We start from the raw sequence: 5035 nt of genomic DNA on the forward strand, positions 1-5035 counted from the left end.
AACGGGACTGCAACCCTCGGCGTTGCTCCCGCGCCTCACTCAGCCAGTGAGCGGGAACCGGTCTGCATGTGGGATCCGAACCCTCGGGCAGGAGCGCTGCCGCGCTTCCCAAGCGGCGCACTATCCAGTGCGCCACCGGGCCGGCCCAGCATTTGTTTTCTTTGTTACACCTTTCTCTAAATGAATAAGATTTTCAAAAGAAGGTATAGTAAAAGGACATTTAAACATATTTCTAAAGTAAAAAAGTATTTAAATTGGTCCTCTCTAGTTGAGGCTTTTCTTTACTACTGTGGTTTAACATTTATGTTGAATGCTACATGTTAAACACAGGAATTTCAGGGATACTCTGAAAAATGGAGAAATCATGATCATAAAAATTCTGAGCTACTCAGAAAGCTTGATGATCTAAATGTTAGGTGGTTTGGTATGTCAGTGAGGCTCTTGTATATTAACTCGTGATTTCCCCATGAAAGCACACTTGAGGCCCCATCTAGTTCGATTTCACAACAGTCATGGCAGGAACAGGACTGACTGAATGGCCAAGTCAGGAGTTAGAAAAGGAAATGAATGAGGTCATGTGCTTTCTCCTTGAACCCAGACAGTTTTTAGGATTAGCAAATTACCATCTGTAAAACATGTTGGAATCCTTGGATAGCAGATACTAGATAATTATGGCAGAGGAATATTATTTTTAATGGAAGCTTAAAATGATCTACACCAGGGAATGTTCCACATTTGGATGTACTTGGGATTACCTCCAGCATATTATTTACTTTGGGCACAAAATAATCCCCAGGCCCATCTGGAAGATGAGAAGCCAGAGCCCACAAACCATGTTATAAGCCCCATTCTGTCTCTCAGGTGTCTTCTCTGGCCTTTGAGATACTAACTAAACACAGACAAAGGCTGATCTTTCTGCGAATTGCACTTTCCTTGCCACAGTAAAGAAAAGAGCAACAAAAAAAGGAGGGAAGAAAGGAGGAAGGAAGAAAAAGAGCTCTGCAACTTGCCTATCTTCATCTCATTTGCCTGAAAAAGTATAGTAGTATTTTTTTTTCTCCTGGTCAAATATGTAAGTGGTAGATATATCAATCAATCAATCAAGTAATAGATAGTTGCTAAAATGTTTCTAAAGGTTTTAATCAGTCAGTATCTTGTTTTGATAAAGAGCATTCAATGACTCTATTTGTGGACTGCTATTTGTTTTATAACTAGCTAGCAACTTTTTTCCTTGCAGTGACCAGTTATGTTGACCCTGTGAACAGACCACATGGTTAAAGATTTCTATAGTCTCATTCACTGTCATCTGATTAGTAAGAACTCTAACCATCAGTTAAACGAAAGGAAAAAGTCAAATACGTTCACAACCCTCTCACCTCTGCCCACTATAAGAAACCTACTTCCATGTCAGGGAACCCATCTTATTCCTTCATGTGTGAGATCTTAATGAAAGCAGCCTGCCTGGCACCTTCTCAGGTGAACCTTCCTCTTAGCTACAAACAGTTCCTGCTGTGACCATTGTCAAATCAGACTTGTCAGGGCCTCCCCTGAGCATACTTCATGAAGAATTGTGCAGGCTTTCTCCACCTCTGTGCCAAACCTAGCACTGAACACATGGGTGACTTTAGTCAGGCATATGCTCAAGCCAGTAATTTCCTATGCTGAACAGCTTTTAGGTTTCAAGTTTAGTTGTTACCTTTTCACTACGTAGATAGCAAACTATACTAAAAAGATTTTCTTTCATATATGGAATGTGTTACATCCTTAAAAAGCATTTATTGTTGACCTTTTTTAATGTATTGTTTAACTTATTGATAAATTTCCCTCATAATTCTTTTGTATGATCCTTTGCATTAGAAAAGAAAAAGAAAAACCTTAAAATCAGGCACAGAATAATCCCCAGCCCCCTGTCTGTGGCCCTCCTCTGATCATGCCCTCCTATGAGGTGCAGTGTCTATGGGGTCAAAGGGGCATACCCACTTAGAGTCTGTTTCTAGATCACACTCCTGTACCGAGGATCCCCAACTGTTATGATCAAGTGACCCCAAGCCTGCTTCCAGGTCCTGTGTGGGCCTCTTTCCTAGTTTCACCTTCCTGGCCAGTGGTGTGAGCACCCTAAGGTTTGAAGTGTAGCCAAGGGACAACTGTATGCAGGGTGTATTGGTCTGGTTTTCTGCTGCTAATAACAGAATAAATGAAACTGGGTAACTTATAAAGAATAGAAATTTATTTCTTACAGTTTGGGAGGCTGGAAAGTCCAAAGTTGAGGGAGTGCATCTGGTGATGGCCTTCTCGGTGGGGACTGTCTGTGTCCCTGAGGTGGCACAGGGTATCACATGGTGAGGGAGCAAGAGCATGTTCACATCCCTCTTCCTCTCCTTAGAAAGCCCCAGTCCACTCCCTGATAGCCCATTAAACCATTAACCCACTAATCCATGAATGGATTAATCCACCCAGGAGGGCATAGTCCTCATGATCCAATCACGTGTTAAAGGCACCCTCTTCCTCTCCTTAGAAAGCCCCAGTCCACTCCCTGATAGCCCATTAAACCATTAACCCACTAATACATGAATGGATTAATCCACCCAGGAGGGCATAGTCCTCATGATCCAATCACGTGTTAAAGGCCCCACCTTCCAGATACCGTAGTCATAGTTCCCACCCTTTTAATACTTTCACAATGAGGATTAAGTTTCAAGATGAGCTTTGGAGGGGACATTCAAACCATAGCAGAGGGTTATGGGGGAGTGTGGATGTGAGGGCTGGGTGTCCACACACGTGTATGTGAGGCACCTCATGGTAGGGAACAGAGCCAGCCATGAAAGGAGGGCACGGGCTGCAGGCCAGTGGCCAGTACTGCCCATGCTGCTGTGTTCTAGCACAGAACTATGAGGAATCCAAGTATATAAAATTTGGCCTTGGCTGTCCAGGTCATTATAATGTACATTTGTCAAAGTAGGAGGGCAGAATATATTTTATCTAGCAGTTTGTAGCCAGATGTATAGCTTTTAAATATTTAGGCATCATGCATGGGCCTCCATTTATGTCTCCCTCTTAGTGATGACTGCTAGGTCTTCATCTCCAACCACATCTCTCCCCCAGTGCACAATTTCAGGATGTCTACAGTGGAACTCATTTTCCTCAGGTAACCCCCCTTCTGACTTCCTATTTTACCATAGTAACACTTTCAGCAGGAATGTTTCTATTTCTTTTCATTTGAAATATGACAGTTTCAGTTATGTTATGGGTTGTTTTTTGTCAGCTGGCTTGGGCTAACCACTATTTATCCCATGATTGTTGAGATGAAAAAATGCATTCCAGCTTCCAGACAGCTTATTTGTAGAAGAATGTAACCCACATGCAAAAGAGAAGCTTCTTATTGCCCCAGCTTGATTGCAAAGTTACTGCATTTATGCAATAAGCATGCTAGGCACTCTCATAGATACTAAAAACTTAACAATGAGTAAGATACGGCCTCACCTTCAAAAAACTCACCATTTTAAAAGGAACAGACATCAAAAGAAATAATTTCATTCACTTATAACACCTAGAGTAGTGTTTTGCACATGGTAGGTATTGATTGATGGTTGGTTGGTAGGTATTGTTGATTCTCAAGCATTTCATCCCATAGTATTCTGAGGGCTCCTAAAATCTTTTGTCCCAGACTCACACTCAGGATTTGCTTTGCAGATGCGCCAGTTGCCCAAGGTCTATTCTAACCTTCATATCAGCATCAAAAAAATTTTTAGAGGGAGGTGGGAGAGAAGAAAGAATTTGGGGGCAAACTCAACAGTTGGAGTTGATCTACCTTGCCCCAGTTATAGTTTACTCAGGCCCCAAACTTTCTTCCAGATTCTGTAAAAGAGTTGCATCTGACTCCCATCTCTAGCCTTTCTCAGTAGACAGTGCTTTCTCATGTACTTAGCTAGATAGGGAATTAAAAATGTACTTCCTAAACTGAAAAATATATGTTATACACTGTTAAGGGGAAAAGCACATATCACATGATCAACATATACATTTTAGCTAAAAAATATATTGATGTAGATGTATTTGTATGTGAACATGCAACCTTGTACACATATACTGAAAATAAATAAAAGCTTGTACAACAAAACATTAACAGAGGTTATCTTTAATGGGATTATAGGTAACTTTTACTTTCTCTTTTGTGCTTTTCTGTGATTTCTACAAAGAATACATTTCACTTTTGTGAACAGAAGAAAATTGTATATATTAATTTTCTATTGTTGATTAACAAATTACCACAAGCATAGCATCTTAAAACAATGCTTGTTTATTAACTCATAGTTCTGTAGTTCAGAAGTCCTGGCAGGCTCAGTTGGGTTCCCTGCTTATGGTCTTACAAGGCTGAGATCAGGGTGCTGGGCACACTGGGTTCTTACCTGAAGACTGGAGAAGAATCTGCTTCCAAGCTCATTTAGGTTGTTGGCAGAATTCATTTCCTGTGGTTGTAGGACAGAGGTGCCTGTGATCTTAGAGGCTCTCAGCCAGGATTGCTCTCAGGTCCTTGACCTATGGCCACCTCCATTTCAGCCATAGATAACTCCCTCATGTCAACTCCCCCTCACATCTCAAATCTTTCCGCCTCCCCTTCTACCACCAACCAGGAAAAGCTCTCTGCTTTTGAAGGGCTCATGTGATTGCATTAGAACCACAAAGATAGTCTTTTTTTTCTTTTCTTAACTCAAACTCGAGTAAATTGAATTACATCTGCAAAATCCCTTTTGCCATTTAAGTTAACATAATCATGAGTGATATCCCATCATATTTACAGGTCCTGCCTACACCTGAGGGGAGAAGATTATAAACAGCATGTACAACAGGGAGCTGGAATCTTGGGAGCCACCTTAGAATTCTGCCTCTGTGTGTGTGTGTGTGTGTGTGTGTGTGTGTGAGAGATTTTTTTTCAAGTTTCCCCTAGTAGTTAAGAACAGAATTAGTGGTAGCCTGGAGCCCTCATCACACTTTCTACTTCCTACTTGAGAGCAGAGATCATAGAACAGGATGGATC

General features: G+C 41.4%; 1 protein-coding gene across 1 annotated transcript in view; it reads left to right on the forward strand.

Moving 5' to 3' along the window:
• LOC103600452 (von Willebrand factor A domain-containing protein 8) overlaps positions 1-5035 on the forward strand; it is a gene marked incomplete at its 5' end in the record, with an annotated part of 202468 nt that overhangs the window by 191478 nt on the left and 5955 nt on the right. The gene's annotated exons all lie outside the window — the stretch shown is intronic.

Source organism: Galeopterus variegatus, unplaced genomic scaffold (genome assembly GCF_000696425.1).
Source record: "Galeopterus variegatus unplaced genomic scaffold, G_variegatus-3.0.2 Scaffold3350, whole genome shotgun sequence".
Lineage (NCBI taxonomy): Eukaryota > Metazoa > Chordata > Mammalia > Dermoptera > Cynocephalidae > Galeopterus > Galeopterus variegatus.